Below are 27,819 nucleotides of genomic sequence, written 5' to 3'. Positions count from 1 at the left end.
CGGTAATACTAGTAGGGAGATCACTAATATTGAAATATTGGAAAGCCAAAAAATGCCCCAATTTGGTAGAGTGTATTAATAAAATTAAGGGACAATTGATAGTGGAACAATATGATATGTCAGTTAACTCTGAATCGCAAAATAAACGTTTCCTTAGTAAATGGAAAAAGTTTATCCAGTCATTTTCCGAGGAGGAGCAAGTGTGGTTAATATACCCTGTTAGGAATTCAGAAACTTTGACTAACGCGATTGTTAGAAATTAATCCCTAGCTATGATTAGGTTAGGTATGGACTGGGAGGAGTGGGTAGGGAGCCGGGGGGGGGGCGCAGATTTTCAGAATCCTCCTTTTTTTTTTTTTTTTTTCTTTTTTTGTTATTTGTTTATTTTTCTTAAATGTATCTTATGTTTACTTGTTTGTTGGATTAAAAGAATGTAAGCAGACGGAGGTCCAGTTTAAGTTGTATCAGCATTAAACTAGAGAGGATTGTGAATGCAAGTTGTTGGGAATAAGTTGGGAAGGAATTAAGTATCTTTTTTTTTATTTATTTATCGCCAGTAGTGTACAATATTACAACACAAAAGCACACACGCTTTATCCTTTGCGGCACGCAGGGCCAGAATGTCAGACAAAATGCAATTATCTCATTAACCTGTATGGTTACATGCTAAATCAAAAGAGCTTCGTATTTGTACACAAGACTGGATTTTCAAGCAAATTTTTATACCTCAAGCATAAAAACCCCAAACAAAGTAAACACAAACAACAACAAAAAAAAAAAAAAAAAAGACAACACAATACAAATCTTCCTAGCTCTGCCCCCCTCCCGACCAACCAGCCTAGGGGCATGTCCATTCTCCCCTTAAGTTAGACTCCAGTATAAACACTGAGTCTCTAAAGGGGGAAATGACCAGCTTCCTAGTGTTAGTATCCCGCGACTTAATATAAATTTCCCATTTAGCGAAGAAAGCCTCTATGTTTATTTCCATTTCCATTTGAACTTTAATCTGCTCAAGGAATAACTGATAATGTATACCTTTCTTGAATTCTGCATATTTGGGCTCTTTGTGAGATCACCAGTTTTTCAAAATTATTTTCCTACCTAAAAGATTGGCTGTGTTTATTAATAAGGGATTCCACCCCGCTTCCTCATACGTTGTTAAAAAAAAGACATTCTGACATGTGATGTACATGTGACGCTGAGAGATTTTTGTTAACCAAAATGAAATTTTACCCCAGAATCTCTGGATCACCGGGCAGGACCAGAACATATGATAGATATCAGCCAAATCAAATTTGCATCTAATACAAAACAAACTATCTCTTCCTTTTACCCAAGATGCGAGAGACTTCGGGGTAACATATACCTGATATAAGATTTTAATTTGTTGTTCTCTATAATATTCCCCTTTCATAGCTTTTGCTGCTCTTTTAACTGAATTTGTCAAAAGCTCTGACTCTATTGAGATAGTCGGGCACTCCCTCCATCTTAAAGTAAGATATCTAATATTACTCAAATCTTGATTAGCTAATAAAGCCCCATATATGGGTGAAATCGAAAGTTTCCCTATGCTAAATAAACAAAGGATTTGCTTTAAGGCTTTATTATTCCACTCCAAGTTCGGTATCTTCAAAATTTGTTCAGCGTAATGCCGAAGTTGTAAGAAAGCGAAGTATTGGGAGTTGGTAATCCCGAATTCTAACTTACATTCATTAAAGGTTTTAACTCTATTCTCCACTGTATTAATTATTTGAATCATAAATTTGACCCCAGCATTGGTCCATTTCCTGAATCTTAATCTCTACTACATACTTCATATTAGCAGCTAAGTTGTAGGCTTCAAAGTCCGGGATGGCCATTCCCATTCCCTTCTTCCCAGCAAACATACGTTTCATGGCTATCCTAGATCTACTATTCTTCCAGATGAATTGCCTAATATATTTATTAATTATCAAGCTATCCCTCTTTGCCAAGAGAAGTGGCATAGCCTGGAATACGTAGAGAAATTTAGGTAATGAAATCATTTTTATTAACTGGATCCTGCCGGATAAAGACAGAGGCAAATTTATCCATCTGTCTATGTATTCTTTAAGTGATAAGATAAGTGGAAGAAAGTTTAAACTATACCACTTTCCTGGGTCGCGTGAAAGTTTCAGCCCCAGATATGAGATATATTCTTTTGCTTCCATGAAAGGTGTTTTAGGCGAGTCCTTATTTTTAATCAGCAACAATATTTCCGATTTACTCTTGTTTATTCCAAAACCTGTAAAAGTCTGGAATCTATCCAACACATTGACAATTAATGATAGATTATTTCCCAAATTTTGTGTAAAGATAAGCAAATCGTCAGCATAGATTGCCTGTTGTATTCTAAATTGTCCTGTATCAATTCCTTCTAGATACTCTCTAAAATAGATGGCTAAGGGTTCCAGAGATAAATTAAATAGCAGGGGTGAGATAGGGCACCCCTGCCTTGTCCCCCGTTGTAAGTTAAATTTGTCCGAAAGAGTAGAGTTGATAACGAGGGCGGCTTGGGGTGTATTATATAATAGTGTAATAATATTCACAAAATTACCCTTAATTCCAAAATTTCCTAAAGTAGTAAACATGTGATCCCAAATCAGAGAGTCAAAAGCCTTTTGTGTGTCTATAGATATAATGGCGGCATCCCTAGCTAGGAATGACCCCCCTTTATTCGCTATGTCACAATAGTTTATTGCAAGTTCTAGTTTTCTAATATTCTTTACCAGCGTCCTACCTTTCATAAATCCGGTTTGATCCGGATGCACAACTGGACCAATGGCTATCTGAAGTCTATTCGCCAGAATATGTGTTAATATCTTATAGTCCACATTCAACAGGGAAATGGGTCTATAAGACTCAATACATTTTAAATCCTTCCCCTGTTTTGGTACCAGGACAATCCTGGATTCATTAAAGTATTTAGTTGGACTATTCCCTCCTATAAGAAAGGAGTTATACATATCCCTTAATGTTAAGCTAATTTTATCCCCAATAATCTTATATAGCTCCCCAGGAATGTCATCAGGTCCCGAAGCCTTATTAAGTTTTAGTTTGTTAATAGCCTTACTAATTTCCTCCTGGGTTATTGGGGTATTCAACATTTCAAGATCCTCCTTCTTAACTTGAGGGGGCCTAATACTTCCCCAAAACTGCTCCTTGTTACAATATTCAACTTTTCTCTCCTCATACAGTTTTTGAAAATGTTGTTGGAATTCCTTAATAATATCCAATCGCTGAGTAATGACTTTATCGTCCACTTTAATACCTGTTATATTTTTACTTGATTTCTGAAAATTAATCATTTTGGCCAAGAATTTCCCTGTCTTATTTCCATAAACCATAAACTTGCTGTTCCGCCTTGTTTCTGCTTGTATTTCTCTTGATATACACCAATCATCCCTCTGTTTCTTAGCCTCTAAATATTGTTTCCAATTCCCACTATTATTATTCTGTATGTATGTTTGATATTTATTAACAATCTGATTTGTGAGTTGCAACCAATAGTTATTATTTATCTTTTTTGTTTTAGCCAAGAAAGCTATTATTTCTCCTCAAATTACTGCCTTAAAGGCTTGCCATAATATCTCTATATTATCAACTGATTCCTTATTTTTGTCAAGGTATTCCTCCCATTTACTAAGCAAAAAGTTCTGAAATTTCAGATTTGTATATAGATAACTTGGAAAGAACAACCTGTTATTTAATGATTTATTAGCATTAATTACTAAAGAGAGCAGAATTGGCGCGTGATCGGAGAGAGTAGTTGGCGTTATTATTGTTTTTTGAACCAAGGAGAACAAATTCTTACTGATTAAAAACATGTCAATGCGCGAGAGGGACTTGTATACTTTAGAGAGACAAGTATATTCCTTACTATCTGGGAAAGTGTTTCTCCAAATATCTAAAAGTTCTAGGTTATAACAAAATTTTTTATTGTTAATAATAAATTTTAGAAGAACAATAACATACAATGCTGTGCAAGACAAGTAATAAAACTTCATACATGTTACAGATGATTTTATGAGGTGAGGTACAATAAGAGTAATTGGTCTGTCTGGTGAGACAAGGTTTCATATATGCACTGTCGATAAACTAGACACACATTAAGCGGCCGGTGAGTCACCTCAGGGCTCATCAGGCCATAGACATTTGAGAAATGCACCAATAAAGACGAGAGTATTTGGAGGGACCAACCTCAATAACAAATTTTTTTAAATGTTCTAGTATCCCTATCTCCCGAATGCTGCTTCCCCGCCTGTTGTTTTCTATCTATTAATCCTGATGCCACCATATTCAAATCCCCACCAAGAATGATATTCCTATCTGACCCCATCAGTTTGTCCTGCAGCATTTTCCAAAACCGATTTTCTTTTCATTTGGGCCATATACGTTACACACTGTCACTCTCCTCCTCCCTAGTTCCATCTCCAGAATAATAAATCTACCCTGTGGATCGATTTCTTTTTTCACAATTTGATATTGCAAGTTTTTCCTGAACAGTATGGCAACCCCTTTTTTCTTATGGATAGCCGAAGCATATACAACTTCTCCAACCCATCCCCACTTAAGCTTCTGACTTTCCACATCATCAAGATGCGTTTCTTGCAAAATACCTATGTCTACTTTAAGTTTATTCAGATGTTGCAGAACCGCTTTCCTTTTTATTGGAGAATTAAAACCACCTACGTTTCAGGATCCTATCTTATACTTCCCACTCATTCAGCGTTCAGCCCATATTACACCCCCTAGCTCCCAGCCTGGGCAGAGGGGGGGGGGAGAGCAAGAGAAAAGAAAAAAAAATCCATTCATCTATCCGCAACCCACGCCCTCCCCATCCAACCCCCTATCATTATATTCTGAGATTCCCCTATATAATTCTTCTAACAACAGCATGATAATTCCTAGACTGTGGTCCATCCTATTCGGACAACAACACAGTAACTCCTAAACTGTATCCAGTCCTATCACCTAACTTCCTCCAGTAGGAATTTTTCTGCTTCCTGAGGATTATCGAAGGTCTTGAACCCATCTGGGGTTTTAATACTTATTTTAGCCGGATATAATAATCTAACTGTTCTACCTTCCTTTATTAGTTTAGAGCATAATGGTGCACAAAGTTTCCTCCTATTGGAGGTTTCATTAGAGAAATCCTGAAAGATAAGAAATTTCTTACTTTGATAAAAGATCTCCTTCTGGAGTCTATATGCCTTTAGGATCTTTATCTTATCCTGGTAATTCAAATAACGAACAATAATCGGTCTCGGCCTAGATTTCCCCTCTTCCTGCGTCCTGAGACTCCTAATCCTATGAGCATGCTCCACTATCATTGCCTGCTTATCTACTGGGATTTGTAATAGAGTAGGTAACTGAACTGCAGAGATATGCAGGATATCCTTTTCCAACAGGTTTTGAGATATTCCAATAATGCGCAAGTTATTTCTCTGTGACCTGTTTTCAAGGTCCTCAACCTTGTCACTTAAAAATTTAACTTGTTTCTGTATAGCTGATAATTCTCTATCTTTCTTGATATCTCTATCCTCTAGGTCTGAGATGCGCTGTTCAACTAAACCTAACCTTGCAGAGATTTGTTTTGTTTCTTGTGAGATTACATCTACAGTGCTTTGTATTGCCTCAAATTTGGGCAGAAAAAGAGTAGTGATTTGTTTCAGTAGTTCAGTGTTTGTTATTAAGTCTGGCCCTGACTCTTGTGAGATTTCTATAGCTAGCTCTGTACTACGCCTAGGCTGCTTTTTTTCCTGTTGCCTTCTCCCTGTCATGACTGCTGTTTTAGTGTTAGATATTGAAGATATATATTTATCCATAAGGAATATAAAAAAGTAATAATTCAAGCTCCCATATGTGCTTTCTGCCAATCCTTGACCATAAGTTGGGCCTCAACTTAACTTTATTCTGACCCTAGCTCCTGAACTTAGCATCAATCCCCAACACCCCCCTAATCCCTACAACATACCTAAATAGTATATTCAAACAATGATTTAGGCAAAATGTGCACCAATATTAATTTGTACCCACAGTGAACATTAGTGAACATATCTTGATAATAATAAAAAGAAGAAAAAAAAACCCAAAAAACAGAAATTACCCTCAAAGAGGAGAGAGAAAAAAAGAAAAAAAAACCAAGAGAACAGGAATTAAGTATCTTTGAAGTTTATGTATACGGTTGTTTTGATTATTCATCCCTCTCATTTGTAATATATTATGGGATATATGACAGCCTTGCAAGGCTCATTTTCTGTTCAAACATTCATTGCATCTGTATTAGTTGTATCTACAATCAAAATTTATTAAAAAAATAAATTAAAAAAAGTGAGCGGTGAGCTGGTCATATGTGCTCGTGCACGATTTCCCCATAGACATCAATGGGGAGAGCTGGCTGTAAAAAAGTCTAACACCTGCCAAAAAGCAGCGTAAAACTCAGTAACGCAGCCCCATTGATTCCTATAGGGAAACACATTTTATGTTTACACCTGACACCCTAACATGAACCCCGAGTCTAAACACCCCTAATCTTACACTTATTAACCCCTAATCTGCTGCCCCCGACATCGCCGACACCTGCATTATATTTATTAACCCCTAATCTCCCACTCCCAATGTCGCCGCAACCTACCTACACTTATTAACCCCTAATCTGCCAACCCCAACGTCGCCCCCACTATATTAAATGTATTAACCCCTAAACCTAAGTCTAACCCTAACACCCCCTAATTGAAATATAATTTAAATAAATCAAATAAAATTACTATCATTAACTACATTATTCCTATTTAAAACTAAATACTTACCTATAAAATAAACCCTAAGCTAGCTACAATATAACTAATAGTTACATTGTAGCTATCTTAAGGTTTAATTTTATTTTGCAGGCAAGTTTGTATTTATTTTAACTAGGCAGAATAGTTATTAAATAGTTATTAACTATTTAATAACTACCTAGCTAAAATAAATACAAATTGACCTGTAAAATAAAACCTAACCTAAGTTACAATAACACCTAACACTACACTATAATTAAATCAATTCCCTAAATTAAATACAATTAAATAAATTAAATTAAATTAGCTAAATCACAAAAAAACACTAAATTACAGAAAATGAAAAAACAAATACAGATCTTTAAACTAATTACACCTAATCTAATAGCCCTATCAAAATAAAAAAGCACCCCCAAAATAAAAAATAACCCTAGCCTAAACTAAACTACCAATAGCCCTTGAAAGGGCCTTTTGCGGGGCATTGCCCCAAAGAAATCAGCTCTTTTTACTGTAAAAAAAAAATACAAACACCCCCCAACAGTAAAACCCACCACCCACACAACCAATCCCCCAAATAAAATACTAGCTAAAAAAAACTAAGCTCCCCATTGCCCTGAAAAGGGCATTTGGATGGGCACTGCCCTTAAAAGGGCATTTAGCTCTATTGCGGATCAAAGTCCCTAATCTAAAAAATAAAACCCACCCAATACACCCTTAAAAAAATCCTAACACTAACCCCTGAAGATTCACTTACCGGGAGAAGTCTTCATCCAAGCGGCAAGATGTCCTCAACGAAGCCGGCAGAAGTGGTCCTCCAGATGGGCAGAAGTAGCTCTCCAGACGGGCAGAAGTCTTCATCCAGACGGCATCTTCTATATTCATCCTTTCCGGCGTGGAGCGGGTCCATCTTCAAGACATCCAACGCGGAGCATCCTCTTCAAACGACGTCTTCTTCGTAATGAATATCTCTTTAAGTGACGTCATCCAAGATGGCGTCCTTTAGATTCCAATTGGCTGATAGAATTCTATAAGCTAATTGGAATTAAGGTAGAAAATATCCTATTGGCTGATGCATCTTGGATGATGTCACTTAAAGTGGTATTCATTACGAAGAAGCCATCATTTGAAGAGGATGTTCCGCGTGGGATGTCATTTGAAGAGGATGCTCCATGTCGGATGTCTTGAAGATGGACCCACTCCGCGCCGGAAGGATGAAGATAGAAGATGACGTCTGGACAAAGACTTCTGCCAGTCTGGAGGACCACTTCTGCCTGCCTGGAGGACCACTTCGTTGAGGACATCTTGCCGCTTGGATAAAGACTTCTCCCGGTAAGTGAATCTTCAGGGGTTAGTGTTAGGATTTTTTTAAGGTTGTATTGGGTGGGTTTATTTTTTAGATTTGGGCCGCAATAGAGCTAAATGCCCTTTTAAGGGCAATGCCCATCCAAATGCCCTTTTCAGGGCAATGGGGAGCTTAGGTTTTTTAGTTAGTATTTTATTTGGGGGATTGGTTGTGTGGGTGGTGGGTTTTACTGTTGGGGGGTGTTTGTATTTTTTTTTTACAGTAAAAAGAGCTGATTTCTTTGGGGCAATGCCCCGCAAAAGGCCCTTTCAAGGGCTATTGGTAGTTTAGTTTAGGCTAGGGTTATTTTTTATTTTGGGGGGGCTTTTTTATTTTGATAGGGCTATTAGATTAGGTGTAATTAGTTTAAAGATCTGTAATTAGTTTTTTCATTTTCTGTAATTTAGTGTTTTTTTGTGATTTAGCTAATTTAATTTAATTTATTTAATTGTATTTAATTTAGGGAATTGATTTAATTATAGTGTAGTGTTAGGTGTTATTGTAACTTAGGTTAGGTTTTATTTTACAGGTCAATTTGTATTTATTTTAGCTAGGTAGTTATTAAATAGTTAATAACTATTTAATAACTATTCTACCTAGTTAAAATAAATACAAACTTGCCTGCAAAATAAAATTAAACCCTAAGATAGCTACAATGTAACTATTAGTTATTTTGTAGCTAGCTTAGGGTTTATTTTATAGGTAAGTATTTAGTTTTAAATAGAAATAATGTAGTTAATGATAGTAATTTTATTTAGATTTATTTAAATTATATTTCAATTAGGGGGTGTTAGGGTTAGGGTTAGACTTAGGTTTAGGGGTTAATAAATTTAATATAGTGGTGGCGATGTTGGGGCAGCATATTAGGGGTTAATAAGTATAATGTAAGTGGCGATGATCTCCAGAGCAGCATATTAGGGGTTAATAAGTATAATGTAGGTGGTGGCGATGTTAGGGGCAGCAAATTAGGGGTTACTAATATTTAAATAGTGTTTGCAAGGCGGGAGTGCGGTGGTTTAGGGGTTCATATGTTTATTACAGTGGCGGCGATGTCCGGAGCGGCAGATTAGGGGTTTATATATTTTTTATAGTGTTGTAATGCGGGAGGGCCTCGGTTTAGGGGTTAATAGTTAGTTTATGGGTGTTAGTGTACTTTTTAGCACTTTAGTTATGAGTTTTATGCTACGGCGTTGTAGTGTAAATCTCATAACTACTGACTTTAGAATGCGTTAGGGATCTTGGAGGTAGAGGGTTTACCGCTCACTTTTTGGCCTCCCAGGACAGATTCGTAATACCGGCGCTGTGGAAGTCTTATAAAAAAAAGGGTTTACAAAGTTTACGTAAGTCAGTTTGCAGTAAGGCCAAAAAAGTGTGCGGTGCCCCTAAACCTGCAAGAGTGAAAGTCCAAAGAAGTCCAAAGAAGTCCAAAGAATATGGCAGCAATAAGTGGTTTATTGCTGCCATATTCTTTGGACTTTCACTACATGGTAGGGTTTGGTGGTACCCCTATGTGGCGTGCAAGTGGTTCAGGTGCTGATTCATACTTTGAGTTTCATTTCCTAAACCTGCAAGACTCGTAATACCAGAGGCCGTAAAAAAGCAGCAGTAGGACCTGTTAACGCTGCTTTTTTAACTTAACGCACAACTCGTAATCTAGTAGTATGTTTATATAGGGGTGTAATTTCTTATCTTAATATTTTTTTATATGTTTTTCGTGAAACTTTTTAAGCCATAACACGTTACATCAGTTCTCAAGTTTCTTTAATGTATTTTAGTTCTATTATGTGTTGTGCTCAAGCTAAAAAAAAACCTTTCAAGTTGAAATATTAGTGATATTTAGCTCTGTCATGATAGCCAATGAAAGTATAGGGCTAACTAAATAGATACCATACATGCTTAACATTCTCTGGTTATTCATTTTTACCATAGATTTTTACAAATTTATGCACTAAACCTAGCGCGGCCAAGCGACATTGATAGCTCACCATGCAATATCAATAGCTCTACACTTAATCTGGGCCAAAGTGAGCTACTCAGTAATAATTAGGTATATAGTTCTCATCTGAAAATGTATCAATTGCATGTGGTACTGTCAACAAAGCATGGCTATGACTATGAGCAGTGGTAGCTGAAATTAAGGGAAACCTGCTTTTAAATCACATTAAATATTAGAGATAAGGTAATAGATCAATAACACAGTAAATGAATCTCACAATGTCACTTTTTCCTTGCATGACAACCAAGAAAAATGAGTGGTGTGGACTGCACAGAGACTAAATTCCCTTGGGTGGTGTTGAGAGCATCAGCTTTCTCATTCCACATAATGATTCTATGATCTTTCAACTATGCACTGCCATCAACCCCTTGCACCTGGAGTTGCTTTTCTAGTAACTGGGAAGCACAATGGTTGGACACATGCAGCTGATAGGATTTGGAGCTCCAGTCTGCAGGGGGACATTAATTGCGCACAGTAAGATTACTAAACTGCTAGTCTTTTCATTTATGAGCTTGGGCTGTTAGTTCATCTGAACCTGGGCCACTGGGGCTAGAATCAAGGTGTCCAGGGCCAGTCATAGCCGTTGTTCTAGGTCATGAAAATGCTGTTGAAGAAGTTGCTTTATCTCCACCTCCACCTGTCTATCACTGCCAAACTTTTCAATATATGAAGCATTGCTCAGTTCACTTCTGTAAAAGGATTAAGTAAATGAAAACAAACATGTAAAACATATGTATGCAATATTCATAGTTAATAAAGGTTTTAACTATGTATTTACTGTAAATATTTTACATTCACTTATGCTAATATGCTATGTTGTTGTTTTTTTTTTTACTTGTTTTTTTCTCCATTGATTTCTATGGGGGAATACATTCATGTGCACATGATAGTCTATGTTCAGGTTTTTGCACTAGTTGGGTTACCACTTTGCAAAATACGTTTTTTACTTTTAATACGAGCGCCACATGACTAGTGCAAAAAGCTTAACCTTTAGCGTAGTTTTCACAATCACGAAAACAATATACCGCGCCACTTTTAATTTAGCCTTTTATGTTTACTAATAGAATAAATGTCAAAACACAGGAGAAATATGTCTTGCTTTCATCAAAAGTTCACCATAATTTGCTGCTCTTATTTTTTTATAGTTTTTCCCCCAGTGACTAAGTTTTATTCCATCATCATTATTTTTGTTTTAGGTAAATTTTAGTTCAAATCTAGTGTGATATGCAAATAGCAAGATATGAGTCAAATCCAACCATTAACTGTGTAACTCCTCAGCTGAAGTACTCAGTAAAACAAAATATGATAAAGATTCTCACCAAATTTACATTTTATATTGCTAGACAATTGTGATATCTTGTAAAAGAATTTATACATTGCATACCTTGCTATTGTATGCATTTAAACTGCCTCAATTTATAAGCACTAATAGGCTTGCACACACACATTTCTTTTTCTGGATCATGTTTTTTTTTTCATTCTGGGACAAAATGCAGTTCTTGAGCAATAATATATATGGGTAATCTACAAATATCTGTGCAGTTCATGCAGTGATGTTTAAACTTATGTTTCAACTTTCCCTGTTTCAGGAGATTAATTAATTGTTGGACTCTTCAGTGGAGTAGTTGTGGACCAATTAATTACCTAGCCTGCAGGGAGAACATTTTAATAAATATGGCTTCAATCACAATCTATCAGGAGTGGCATTTACAGCTGTTTTTCAGACTAAAAATAGCATGATTTTGGCTATTTCACTCACTCGCAAATGGATTTTCGGCCTCTCAAAAAAAAAGCCCTTTTTATCCTATAGAGACAAAAAACTTCTAAGTGATCTAATCACAATACAATTGTATTTCTCCCTTACACTATTATAATTGTGACAAACAGTACAGGAGTTATTAAAATCAGGTTTTCACATGGGATTACACTGTTTTTCTATCAATATATTGGCATTTGACAACTTATACAAGGATTTGTTTAAACTATATTTATTCCTAGTGTTTTTTTAAACGCCTAAGTCAATTTTGGAGTGAACTGTACTCTAAATATGGGATACAGGTTTCTATGCAAAACACTAATTATTTTTTTTTATTTTTTTTACAGGGCTTTCACTTCTTTTAAACTGTAAATCATGATCTTGCTGCTTAGTAACTTTCTCTGAGACCCTTAAACGAGATCACGCAATTGTGATTGGTTTTAATAAGGGATAAACCTCCATGCACGCTAAGTCCAAACTTGTTCCTGACAGTGCATATGTTATTGAACTTATTATCTAGAATATGCATTTGTGACCGTAAGCCAAACATCAAATGCCCATACAGCGATAGAAAAACAGTCTGGTCATCCACATAACATAAAAGATGCATTTAAATGGGTTAGCAGTGGTGCGGATGGAAATAGTTTGCAATAGTTAACTCTGAAAGCCTCGATTATGCAGTCTCCTGTAAATACATGATTTTAATAACGCCAGTTCTGTTTGTGACAATTATGACAGTGCAAACGAGAAATACGATCAAATATGAAAAATGAAATATAAAATCACACCATTTGTAGATGTTGTCCTGAAGTGCCTCTAGAAGTAAATGCATCCTTTTAATGTGGGTTAGTGCACGTATAACAAATGGAAAGTAAATTGTTTGCACACGAGCGAAACCCAATGTGCAATAACTTCAGGACTTTGAAAATAGTGACCACGTTAACGTCTTCTCCCCATAGACTTCAATTGAGCCTTTTTTTTACAAAACAAACACTTGTCGCTTGTACGCTAACACATCACTGTGTTAGACCTAAAGAGCTAAACCCCAAGGTATGAATATTTCCCATTCCAGTGTTCTTCACATAAAATAAAATGTTCTCACTATTTAATTATACAGTATATACGTATGTATATATATATATATATATATATATATATATATATATATATATATTTAAAAATGCAAAAACATTTTCTTCTATGTGAAGTACATTGCAATGTAAAATGTTTACATTAAATACACAATACATTTTTTTATAAAATATTAAAATTGTTTAAAAATGCTGTTTGAAGTTTTTTAAGTGGAAAGGGCTCCAATGTGTATATACAAGTGTACTTGTAATCTAGCCCTTTGAGCGGTGTTTGCACGCGAGCAAAAAAATAAAATAAAATTAGTACAGCACTTGTAATCTAGCTCATATATTTTAAAATGGAGTCTTTGAAATGAAAGAAAAAATAATAATTGCAATGTCCTTTGACTTAAGGCTTAAAGGATTACTAAACCCAAATTGTTTATTTCAGGATTCAGATAGAGCATGCGATTTTATTTCTAATTTACTCCTATTATCAAATTTTCTTCTTTCTCTTGCTATCTTTATTTAAAATGCAGCAATTTAAAGCTTAGGAGCCAGCCCATTTTAGGTTCAGGACCCTGGATAGCGCTTGCTTATTGGTGGCTACATTTAGCAAATAAATAAGCAGGCAACTGACAATACAGCTACCGACTGCGTTAGAGATTTAGTTCACTCCCCTAGGGCTGACTTGTTTGTCCAAGCCCTAAGGTTAGCCCAGGAAAGGGAGGGGCAAAACACATCATAGCTGACGCTCCAATGACCGGCAAAACTTGAAACAAGCTTCTCCAGGTGTTCGATATCTCAGTGAGCCCAGAGGAATTGTGCTTTACTTGCATAAGATTATCCACTTGTCACAGCATCGATTTGGAATAACCCCGTAAATGGTTTTGAAATAGCCATTCCAGTACCGGAGGCTCTTTTACCCGGCTCAGCTATCGACTTCTTTCCAAGCTAAGGAGCTCTTCTTGCAGCATATGGTGAGACATTTGCATTTGCTTTATTTCTCCGGATCCAGTGCTGAGCACATTACATTTTTTGGCATCATTTGCTTTTCAGCAACACTGTCGGAGCATGTCTTGTACACTAAGTGCTCCAAATGGACTGCCTTTATGTGTTGTAAATTGACTTAGCATTTCTCTTTTTGAGCCCATGCATTGCTTTAGCCCCCTGGATTGGGGGTGAGAATCTGTGCAAGTAAATGTATTCATTAGGGTTGAGTGTGTTTTAACACTTATGTGCTCATTTATGTTGCACTGATTTCCAGTCCTGGAATTGCTACAATTTGTGATTAATGTTTTATGTGTTTGTTTCACATTTGTTTCTTTTTGGTGGATTAATGTGTCGCTGACACTGGGGAAGAGGTACAAATAAATATCTTTTTTATTTTTGTATTTGAGTGCTGCCTTTTCATTCTTTAATGATCACATATATATTGATTATTTATTTTCTTTTTAATTATTTTCTATTATTGTTATGACTGCTAGCACCTGATGTGAGATCCCTTTTTTCAAATTGCAGAGTGCACACATATCTATATATAATTTTTGACTTGTTTGTCAATTAACTTGCTGTTTTTGGAAATATTATCAGAATTGGAGGAACTTTCGGCTAGATTATTAGTTGTGCGTTAGGCTTAAAAAGCAGTGTTGGTTGGCCGGTCCCAACGCTGCTTTTTAATGCCCGCTGGTATTACGATTCTTGCAGGTACAGGTGTACCGCTCACTTTTTTGGCCAGACTTGGAAATACTGCAAATCCACTTACATCAATTGTGTAATCTATTTTTTCAATGGGACTTGCATAGCACCGGTATTATGAGTCTGCCAAAAAGTGAGCGGTACACCCTCTCCTGTCAAGACTGGTACCGCATTTTAAAGTCAGTAGTTAAGAGTTTTACACTACAACGCCGTAGCATAAAACTCTTAACTAAAGTGCAAGAAAGTACACTAACACCCATAAACTACCTATTAACCCCTAAACCGAGGCCCACCCACATTGCAAACACTAAAATACATTTTAACCCCTAATCTGCTGAACCGGACATCGCCGCTACTATAATAAATATATTAACCCCTAAACCGCCGCACTCCCGCCTCGCAAACATTAGTTAAATATTATTAACCCCTAATCTGCCGTCCCTAACATCGCCGACACCTACCTACATTTATTAACACCTAATCTGCCACCCCCAACGTTGCCGCTACTATACTAAAGTTATTAACCCCTAAATCTAAGTCTAACCCTAACCATAACACCCCCTAACTTAAATATAATTTAAATAAATCTAAATAAAATTCCTATCATTAACTAATTAATTCCTATTTAAAACTAAATACTTACCTATAAAATAACCTTATGCTAGCTACAATATAATAGTTACATTGTAGCTAGCTTAGGGTTTATTTTTATTTTACAGGCAAGTTTGTGTTTATTTTAACTAGGTAGAATAGTTATTAAATAGTTAACTATTTACTAGCTACCTAGCTAAAATAAAGGCAAAAGTACCTGTAAAATACAACCTAACCTAAGTTACAATTACACCTAACACTACACTATAATTAAATAAATTAACTAATTTAACAACAATTAAATACAATTAAATAAAATTATCTAAAGTACAACCCCCCCCACTAAATTACAGAAAATAATAAACAAATTACAAGATTTTTAAACTAATTACACCTAATCTAATTCCCCTAACAAAATAAAAAAAAAAAAAAAAAAAAAAGCCCTACCCTACACTAAATTACAAATAGCCCTTAAAAGGGCCTTTTGCGGGCATTGCCCCGAAAGTAATCAGCTCTTTTACCTGTAAAAAAAATTACAATCCCCCCCCAACATTAAAACCCACCACCCACACAACCAACCCTACTCTAAAACCCACCCAATACCCCCTTAAAAAACCTAACACTAACCCCTTGAAGATCACCTTACCGGGAGAAGTCTTCATACAACCGGGCCGAAGTCCTCAACGAAGCCGGGAAAAGTCTTCATCCAAGCCAGGCGAAGTGTTCCTCCAGACAGGCAGAAGTCTTCATCCAGATGGCATCTTCTATCTTCATCCATCCGGCGCGGAGTGGGTCCATCTTCAAGACATCCGACGTGGAGCATCCTCTTCAATCGACGGCTAACACAGAATAAAGGTACCTTTAAGTGACGTCATCCAAGATGGCGTCCCTTCAATTCCGATTGGCTAATAGAATTCTATCAGCCAATCGGAATTAAGGTAGAAAAAATCCTATTGGCTGATCCAATCATCCAATAGAATGCAAGCTCAATCCTATTGGCTGACTCGGGGGTTCATGTTAGGGTGTTAGGTGTAGACATAAAATGTATTTTCCCATAGGAATCAATGGGGCTGCGTTAAGGAGCTTTACGCTGCTTTTTGGCAGGTGTTAGACTTTTTTTCAGCCGGCTCTCCCCGTTGATTCCTATGCGGAAATTGTGCACGAGCATGTTACACCAGCTCACCGCTAACGTAAGCAGCGCTAGTATTGGAGTGTGGTAAGGAGCAAAATTTTGCTCAACGCTCACTTCTTGTCTGGGTTGTAAAAACCCGTAATACCAGTGCTTCCTGTAAGTGAGCAGTGAGCATAAACTGCTCGTTAGCACCACACAGCTCAAAACAAAAAAATCTAGCCGTTTATTTGCTGCAATTTGTGAGGATCAACTATCAAGATCAAAGAGGAGGACAATGACTGGACTCTCCTTTTTCAAGTATTTTTTGTGCCTTCAGTATCAGTGTGCTCATATGTTGAGCTAAGTAACCCTTAATGTTTTTCTTTTTTAGGAGTTATTTCTCTGTTTTCTCTGCCTGTAATCTGTAATCGGTCAATATTGTATATTTATTGGTTGTCAACATTACTGTACAGAATTCTATTTTCTTAGTATTGTTAATTATCCACACATAAGATAATGCTTTTGTGTTAACTTATTTGAGGATTACTCTTCCTCCGGTGATTAAATTGGTATAATACTGGACAAGAGTGCTTTTTGTGAGATCTCTTTTTTTCTTATAGGTTATTTTTATATTATATATTTAGATCTCAGCACCGGTAAAGATTTTTACCCTTTGTCTGTACCATACAATTTGTCCTGAGCTAAGTATTCATTTTTACAATAAGCAGGCATAACCCAGGTTTTTAAACCAAAAATGGGCCGGCTCTTAAGCTTTACATACCTGCTTTTTAAATAAAGATAACAGATAAAGATTTTTTTAGTAGTGATAGGATTTTTTTAATTTTGTAATTTAGGTTTTTTATTTTTTGTATATTTTATTTTTTAAAAATAGTAATGTTAGGTTTATTTATAGTTTAAGCTTAGGTTTTTTTTTATTTTACAGGTACATTTTTATTTATTTTAAGGTAGTTATATTGTAACTTTAATTTAAGTTAGCGGGTGTTAGGTTTAAGGGTTAATAGTTTAATTTAGGTACTTAATAGGTTTAGTTGAGGTTTAGGGGTTAATAGGTTTAGTTGAGTATTTGCAATGTGGGTGTTTGGCGGTTTAGGGGTTAATAGGTTTAGTTGAGTATTTGTGATGCAGGGGGCAGCAGATTAGGGGGTTAATACTTTAATTTAGTGTTGGCAATGTGGGTGGGTGGTGAATTTGGGGTTAATATTTTAATTTAGTGTTGGCGATGTGGGTGGGTGGCAAATTAGGGGTTAATAGGTTTATTATAGTATTTGCGATGCGAGGGGTGGTGCTTTAGGGGTAAATAACATAATTTATGTAAGAACTTACCTGATAAATTCATTTCTTTCATATTAGCAAGAGTCCATGAGCTAGTGACGTATGGGATATACATTCCTACCAGGAGGGGCAAAGTTTCCCAAACCTCAAAATGCCTATAAATACACCCCTCACCACACCCACAAATCAGTTTAACGTATAGACAAGAAGTGGGGTGATAAGAAAAAAGTGCGAAAGCATAAAAAATAAGGAATTGGAATAATTGTGCTTTATACAAAAAAATCATACCCACTATGAGTTATGCGCAGCTCGGTGCTAACTTGCAAGTTATTGCCACCGCTCACCTCCCTATAGCGCTGCTATTACATGTAATAAAGGAGCGTAAAGCTCCGTAACGCAGCCCCATTGATTCCTATGGGGAAAGAAAACTTATGTTTACACCTAACACCCTAACATAAACCCAGAGGCTAAACACCCCTAATCTGCCGCCCCGACATAGCCGCCACCTACATTACACTTATTAACCCCTAATCTGCCGCCCCCAAAATCGCTGCCACCTATATAAATTTATAAACCCCTAATCTGCCACCCTCAACATCGCCGCCACCTACATTACACTTATTAACCCCTAATCTGCCCTCCCCAATGTCGTCGCTACCTACCTACACTTATTAACCCCTAATCTGCCACCCCCAACGTCACTGCCACTATACTAAAGTTATTAACCCCTAAACCTAAGTCTAACCCTAACCCTAACACCCACTAACTGTAATATAATTAAAATAAATCTAAATAAAAATTACTATCATTACCTAACTAATTCCTATTTAAAACTAAATACTTACCTATAAAATAAACCCTAAGTTTGCTACAATATAACTAATAGTTACATTGTATCTATCTTAGGTTTTAGTTTTATTTCACAGGCAAGTTTGTATTTATTTTAACTTGGTAGACTAGTTAGTAAATAGTTATTAACTATTTATTAACTATCTAGTTAAAATAAATACAAATTTACCTGTAAAATAAAACCTAACCTGTCTTACACTAACACCTAACCTTACACTACAATTAAATAAATTACATTAATTAAATACAATTAACTAAATAACAAAAACAAAAAAAACACTAAATTACACAAAATAAAAAAGAAATGATTAAATATTTAAACTAATTACACCTAATAGCCCTATCAAAATAATAAAAACACTAGCCTAAACTAAACTGCCAATAGCCCTTAAAAGGGCCTTTTGCGGTGCATTGCCCCAAATAAATCAGCTCTTTTACCTGTAAAAAAATACAAACAACCCCCAACAGTAAAACCCACCACCCACACAACCAAACCCCCCAAATAAAATCCTATCTAAAAAAACCTAAGCTCCACTTTGCCTATAAAATGGCATTTGGATGGTCATTGCCCTTAAAAGGGCATTTAGCTCTTTTTCAGCCCAAACCCTAATCTAAAAATAAAACCCACCCAATAAACCCTTAAAAAAAAACACTAACCCCTGAAGATCCACTTACAGTTTTTGAAGACCGGACATCCATCCTCAACGAAGCTGGGAGAAGTCTTCATCCAAACGGAAAGAAGTCCTCAACGAAGCCGGGAGAAGTCTTCATCCAAGCGGAAAGAAGTGGTCCTCCAGGCGGGCAGAAGTATTCATCCAGACGGCATCTTCTATCTTCATCCTTCCGACGCGGAGCGGCTCCATCTTCAAGACATCTGGCGCGGAGCATCCTCTTCATACGGTCCCAGCCGTACACTGAAGGTTCCTTTAAATGACATCATCCAAGATGCCGTCCCTTGAATTCCGATTGGTTGATAGAATTCTATCAGCCAATCGGAATTAAAGGTGAAAAAAGATTGAGCTTCAATCCTATTGGCTGATCCAATCAGCCAATAGGATTGAGCTTGCATTCTATTGGCTGTTCCAATCAGCCAATAGAATGCAAGCTCAATGCTATTGCATCAGCCAATAGGATTTTTTCACCTTTAATTCCGATTGGCTGATAGAATTCTTGACGGTATAGGCTGTACCGCTCACTTTTGGCCGAACAGGCAAACTCGTAATACCGGCGCTGTGGAAGTCACATTGAAAAATTACTTTCTGAAAGCTGCGGTAGTTACATTGCGTTACGGCCCAAAAAGTGTGCTGTACAGATATACCTGCAAGATGATACTAGATATAGTGAAAAAGAGCCATAACGCTGCTTTTTCACCATAACGCAAAACTCGTAATCTAGCCGAAAGTAAGCAAAAAAATCAGTTATTAAATGACTATAGCTAACCAATCTAACATATCTAAATGAAACATTGTTTATATGTTAAAAGAATATCTCCCAGCATAAGATGAAGCCACATTGGAAGCTACAGTGCACTCCACTAATATTGACATCCTTGGTAAATATGAACAAAGCTGGCCGTGAAAAATTGTATTTAATGTTTAACCTTTTGTTCAAACAATACACAAAAATACTCTGTTCTCGTGGATATCACACAACGCAGGCTTATCCCCAAAAAAATCTTTGTCAAATATATGTGTGGCACAATTATTGGCACCCCTATGAATTCATATGAGAAAAATATATTTGAAGTATATTCCCATTGATATTTTACATTTTTAAGACACCTGGGTGACTAGGAACAGGAAATTGTTCAACCATGACTTCTTGTTTAATAGGGGTATAAATATTAGGTAACACATAGGCCAAATTCCCTTAGTCATTCATCACAATGGGTAAAACCAAGGAATATAGGTGTGCTGTGTAGCAAAACGTTGTTGTGCTTCACAAAATAGGAAGTGGCAAAAGCAAAAGCATTAAAATTGCCCATTTCCACCATAATGGCAATAATTAAGAAATGTTATGAATCAACCTTGAAGAGGATGTGTGTCTAAATTGTCTCAAAGCACTGTGAAGAGGATGTTAGAGTGGTCAAAATATCTTCAAGGATCACATCTGGAGAATTGCAGAAGTTAGTCAGAAAATCTCCAAAACTACAATCTTACATCAACTACATCACCATACGTTGTTTTAAAGGGTTTCAATAAAAAAGTTTCTACTTTCATACAAATACAAACTCAAGCCTTTTTAGTTTGCCAGACACTACTGGAACTTAAAATGGGATCAAGTTATATGGTCAGATGAAACCAAAATAGAACTTTTTGGCAATAAACATCAGAGGTCGGTTTGGCACACAGACAGCTAGATTACAAGTGTTGCGGTATGGCTTTTAACACTGAAGAAATGGCCATTCCAGCATAATGACCAGGAACGCATATTATGAGTCGTGTCAGTATAGCTGTACCGCAAACATTTTAGCCTGTAACGCAACATCCATTCTGCACTCAAAAAAATGACGTTTTTGTGTGGGATTTTCATAGCGCTGGTATTACAGGTTGTGCGTTCCGGCTAAAATGCTTACGTTACAGCCAATACCGACACGATCCATACCACCATCTGTTAGGTTTATTTTTATTTCACAGGTAACTTTTAATTTGTTTTAAGATAGTTATATTGCAATTTTAATTTTAAGTTAGGGGGGTGTTAGGTTTAGGGGTTAATAGTTTAATTTAGTGTTTTTGCAATGTGGGGGGCTGGCAGTTTAGGGGTTAATAGGTTTATTTAGTAGCGGCGATATGGGGGGCCAGAGGTTTAGGGGTTAATAGGTTTATTTAGTGGCGGCAATGTGGGAAGCCTGAGGTTTAGGGGGTTAATAGGTTTATTTAGTGGCAGCGATGTGGGAGGCCGGAGGTTTAGGGGTTAATAACTTTATTATAGTGTCAGCGATGTCGGGGAGCGGCGGATTAGGAGTCAATAGCTTTATTATAGTGTCAGCGATGTCAGCGAGTGGCGGAATAGGGATTAATAACTTTATTATAGTGTCAGCGATGTCCGGGAGTGGCGGAATAGGGGTTAATAACGTCATTATAGTGTTTACGATGTTGGGGAGTGGTGGAATAGGGCTTAATAGCTTTATTTAGGTGTCAGCGATGTTGGGGGCGGCGGATTAGGGGTGTTTAGACTAGGGGTTTATGTAAGGGTGTTAGATTTAAACATAACTTTTTTTTCCCCCATAGACATCAATAGGGATGCGTTACGGAGATTTTTCATTCCACACTTTAGGTGGTTTTTTTTCGAACACTCTCTCCCCATTGATGTCTATGGGGGAAAGCGTGCACAAGCACGTCTAATCAGAACTTGGATTTTGTGCAGTATGGTGCTTAACGCCACCATATCACACGCACAAGTAGGCTTTTCAGTAACTCGTAATGGCAGCGCTATGGAGAGAGAAATAACACAATTTTTTTGGCATAAGTTTTGCACCCTGTTTAGCGCAAAACTCGTAATCTAGGTGAGAGAGAGGTAGCCATATGGAAAGTACCCCATGCCCAGGGTTAAATATGGTGGTGGCTCTTTAATGTTTGAGGCTGTTTTTCTGGATCTGGACATTTTGTTAGGATACATGGCATTATGAACTCTATCAAATATCAACAGATATTAAATCAACACCTGACTGCCTGTAAGAATATTATTTTATATTATGTATATTATATTATACTTTGTATCTTATAAGTATGTATCCTTATTTACTTTTAACTATAACTATATGTTATGTATTTTTATTGTATCACACTTAATACAATAATTTGTTGTTAATCATGAACTCTGTATAAATACTATACATGTACTATTGAACTTTTTAGCCACATGCAAGAAATGCTGACCACACAGACAAAGGCAAAAGGAGAACTATACATTACAAGTGTATTTCAGGATTCCTATTTTTTCTGTTGTAATGTCAAATCTACTTTTAGACCTAAACATATCAGAAACGCTGAGTAGGATACATCTGTTGTTATTCAACCTTAAGAATGAGCTAAGGATTATGTGTTTCAATGTATGCCTGAATAGTATTTAAACTCCATTGGGTCTATTTATTAATGTGCGGACAGACATGATCCGATATAGGGGATCATGTCCGCTGCACATCGATAAATGCTGACAGCATACTCTGTCGGCATTTATCATTGCACCAGCAGTTCTTGTGAACTGCTGGTGCAATACCACTCCCTGCAGATTGGCGGCCAATTGGCCACTAGCAGGGGGTGTCAATCAGCCCGATCGTATTCGATCGGGCATATTGCTGTACGCCACCTCAGAGGTGGCGGATGAGTTAAGGAGCTGCGGTCTTAGGACCGCTGCTTCTTAACTTCCGCTTCAGCCGTAACTGAAGTGGAGTGGGTCGGGGGCAGCATCCGCTGCTTCATAAATAGACCCCCATGTGTCCCTAAAATAAACAGAGCTGTTTACACTACTCATGATTCTCTGTGGATGTGTGTGAATAGTTCTCCAAGTGCTTGATGTTTTCAGAGTGCCTTGTCAGAGTCCAGCAGGAGAGAGAGGGAGAAAGAGAGAGAGAATCTTGTTGCTACGGTTTTAAAGGGCCCCTGGTCCTAGCAAAAAGCCTTATCACTGCCTCTGCCTAAAATCTTAAAATGGGCCTTGGTTGAATTTTCCAGCAGGACAATTATCCAAAACATACATCAAAATCAACACAAAAATAGTTTACTGACCAAAAAAATCAAGGTTCTGCCAGGGCCATCTCAGTCCCCTGACTTGAACCCCATAGAAAACCTGTGGGGGGGAACTGAAGAGGAGAGTCCACCTTCGTTAACCTCAAAACGGGAAGGATCTGGAGAGATTCTTTATGGAGGAATGGTTTCATATCCCTTGCCATGTATTCTCTAACGTCATCAGGCATTATTGGAGAAGTCTCAGACCTGTTATCTTGGCAAAGGGAGGTAGCACAAAGTATTGACTAAAAGGGTGCCAATAATTATGCCACACATATATTAAACATTTTTTTTTTGGGGGGGGGGGTAAACCTGTGTTGTGTTTGCAATTGTTTGATATAAATGAGAGCACAGTATTTTTTATATTTCTTGAACAAAAAAACTAAATTTTATACAATAAAAACAGTTTTTCACAGCCTTTTTTGTTCATATTTACCAAGGGTGCCAATATTAGTGGAGGGCACTGTATATTTGTACAGAGAGAAGCACACTCAAAGGAACGAACAACTAGCTCAATACTATTGTTAGCTTGTTCTATGGCGATTTACCACCTGGGTGCAGCTTCTTTTAGCCCAGTAATGCTTTTCAAAGAGAACTTTCCTGTAGTATCAGTCTGATCCCGCCTGTATATAATTTGAGTTGTACAGGTAACTTACGAGTCCTAGTAATTGTGAAATCTTAAAACATTACTATATTCTGATGAATAATAATTAGAAACACCATTTGTAACTAAGAAAAAACAAAGCAAATTCACACAGGTGTATTGATAAAGGAATGCATGAACTTCCTGTAATTCTTAAAGGGATAGTCTAGTCAAAATTAAACTTACATGATTCAGGTAGAGCATGCAATTTTAAGTAACTTTATAATTTACTCCTATGATTAATTTTTCTTCGTTCTCTTGGTATCTTTATTTGAAAAAGAAGGAATGTAAGCATAGGAGCCGGACCATTTTTGGTTCAGGACCTGAGTAGCACTTGCTGATTGGTGGCTACATTTAGACACCAATCAGAAAGCACTACCCAGGTGCTGAACCAAAAATAGGCCAGCTGCTAAGCTTACATTCTTGCTTTTCAAATAAAGATACCAAGAGAAAGAAGAAAAATGTATTATAAGAGTAAATTAGAAAATTGCTTAAAATTGCATGGTCAATCTGAATCATGAAAGTTTTATTTTTAACTAGACTATCCCTTTAATACCACTTTGAGTAGTAACTCCAATTTTTATATCTCATATAACAATAGCTTTATTTCAAAGCCTTCTTTCTAGTAATGAGGCAACACTTACACCCCATAAGTGCAGGAAACCACTACAACAAAAGGCAACTAAAGAAAACAAGTGACCACTTGTGATTCTCAACGTAAAGTTTAAATTTTTGGACAGCACATGACATAGGGCGACATACCCTATATGTGACATGTAAATATTATAGCTTATATTAGCAGATGAATATATACAAACACTCATACATTATACAATGTATAGTGTAAAAATGGCTCAAATCATACTATAAGTAAACAAAATAGGAATGACATTCTAAATATGTCAGCAAATACAGGAGGACATACTCTATATGGAATATGTAGATATGGTAGCTTCTTTTTAACAGATTTAGGTATACTGGTACTCATAAAGTATGCAATATATAGTATAGGGACAGCTTAAATCATACTATGGGGTAGACTTATCAAGCAGCGGATGCTGCAATCTAACCCCGTAGTTTAAGGTTCCCCTGAAACTGAAGTTAAGAAGCAGCGGTCTTAAGACCGCTGCTCCTTAACTCCTCCGCCACCACTGAGGTGGCAGACAGCAATCATCCCCATCAGATACGATCGGCATGATTGACACCCCCTGCTAGTATTGGCTGCGAATGTGCAGGGGGCGGCATTGCACAAGCATTGCATGAGAAATGCTTGTGCAATGATAAATGCCGACAGTGTATGCTGTCAACATTTATTGATGTCCGCCCGCACAATGACAAATTGGCCCCTATGTGTAAACATAATAAGTGCATCATTTCACTGAAATATATGGAAATGTATTATATTATCAGCAGCTGCATATTAAGTCTCCGGATACGACTAAAATGATACCAGAATACTATAAGTTAGAGGGGGTTGAATTAAGAGTCAGCCAAGCATAACCAAATATAAAACAGCAGTTATGAAGCAGCGGTCACAAAGACCGCTGCTCCATAACCTGTCCACCTGCTCTGAGCAGGTGAACAGACATCGCCGGAAATCAAGCCGATGGAGTACGATCGGGTTGATTGACACCCCCTGCTGGCGGCCCATTGGCCGCGAGTCTGCAGGGGGCGGCGTTGCACCAGCAGCTCTTGTGAGCTGCTGGTGCAATGCTGAATACGGAGAGCGTATGGCTCGCCGTATTCAGCGAGGTCTGGCAGACCTGATCCGCACTGTCGGATCAGGTCCGCCAGACTTTCTTAAATAGGGGCCTTAGACTGAAAGGCCAAACTAGCATTGTATATAAGAGATGTAACTTAGTAGGAAGCACACAACACACTGCCTTGTTTGCTGACAGTGCAATCGTGCAAAGCAAATGAATAACAAAGGTTAACAAAAATGAATCAGTTATAGGTTGGAAAAAAAATTATATATCTCCATGAATTTCATACTCAACCTTGGTATATCTTTTCTATGGGATTATAAAAGGAGAAAGGGAGCATCTATAGTATTTAATAAGCTAAAATGTCTATTGGAATATAACATCTATGTAGCTAAAACTTGAAGGAAGGACAAGTCATTTAACCTGTTGAAGCAGGGGTAAACATTTATAAGCCATTTGAGCTGAGTTGTCCATACAATGAACAAGGAAAAAATAGTATGCCTTTAAAATTTCGAACCATCTGTTGTCATAGATAAGGCTACCTATAGAATATAGCAAAATTTACCTATAAGAAAGACCAACTCAGACTGCATATGAATATATAGACAGCACAATACAATTTACACTATTAAGTAGTGAACAACGCAACAACAATAACAAGTGTGCCAACATAAACAACTGAAAATTATTTTCTTGCACATCAGGCCCCCTGAACACATAAATATTAATGCCCACCCTTTACCAAATCTTGGAATATAAATTAAAAAAAAAAGATACCTCTTAATGATACAAATTCGGAAACCAAGTAGGGTAACAATCCCAGAGCATATCAGGGTACTATCAATAAGTTCCCCAACTCCATCCCTGTTGTATGTGCGATCATAAGTATCACTGAGCTTCAGTGTACGGTGCGGCTGCAATGCTAAGATGATGTATGTGCCTGCATTCTGTAATGGTATGGAAACTAGTGCTTCATACTCTCTTCTTCCTTCAGGAGCCTGTTAGGCATTGTCCTCTAGCACCAATAATACCCCAACAGAAAGCTCAGCCCAATCTCCTCTTCTCGTGTCCTCATTATCTGTATCGGATGCAACTCTGTCAGCAACAATTTCTACTGTTTGCAATGATGGAGTAAAAACTGCTACTTCCATCTGCAAGCTGAACTGGATCTTGCTGGTAGCACTGAAACTAAGTGGGCTGTTGGTAGCACTGAAACTAGGTTGGCTGTCAAGCACTTTCCTGTGATTTGTAACCCTTCTCGTTACTGAGGCAGATATAGCTACAGGGAGGAGTATCTCCTATACGTGCCTTTTGAGTTTATTATGGTGATCAATTAGCTTGGAAAACTTGATATCTGTAGATTCCCTGCTCTTCTTATTTTTCAGTGTAAATAATCAAAGTATGGATGTTATTTCTCTCACCAGTTTGAAAGCTACTTGCATAGCCACAACTTATTGATTGGACAGGAATCTTTCAAAGTGTTTATCCTCCTAGGTGCATATGTATAAGAGAGAGAGGTAGCTGCTACTCACTCAAAGTGAACCCCCGTGAGGCTCAAATGAAAATTTCACATTTAACTCTTTCTGGGTGAGCATAGCTGGAAATAACTGTTGTATGGCATTGTCCTGTAAAAGCTCTGCTTACTGTGCAGCACCTCTGAGGTCTCCCATCACCTCGCTGATTTGGTAGCTGTACTAATAACCAAGTCCCATGTTCCGAAACTCACAGGAGACAGCACAGGTCCAGAAAGGAAAAAATGTCACCTCCCCCTCTATCCCACTGTGTATCTCATGGTTCCCTGCAAGTAATTGCCAAGCTGTTGGCAGGCAACTAGAAAAAACTTTTAGTCATCTGCTGGAGAGAACTCAGATTGTCAGGGAACCACTGGGTATTTCCATGAGTGGCAAAATTAGGCTAAAATTTTAATTTGTGTTAAATTATAGTGGGAGACACTGCATTATGTGAACACTCACATGCCCGGCTGACTCTGGCCCCCCAAATCTTTATTATTTAATACTCTATTTCCTTACCTTCCATCTCAATTTGTCCTTTTTCTACCGTTGTCCATGTTATCTAATTTTTTAACTTACACATTTCTTATATTTTCCACTCCATGGGGCCTATCTAAGAAAGTGCGAGCGGACATGATCCGATATTGCGGATCATGTCTGCTGCACATTGATAAATACTGACAGCATACACTGTCGGCATTTATCATTGCACCAGCAGTTCTTGTGAAC

The sequence above is a fragment of the Bombina bombina genome, chromosome 4 (assembly GCF_027579735.1).
Source record: "Bombina bombina isolate aBomBom1 chromosome 4, aBomBom1.pri, whole genome shotgun sequence".
In the NCBI taxonomy this organism is placed as follows: Eukaryota; Metazoa; Chordata; class Amphibia; order Anura; family Bombinatoridae; genus Bombina; species Bombina bombina.
This window is presented reverse-complemented; position numbering follows the sequence as displayed.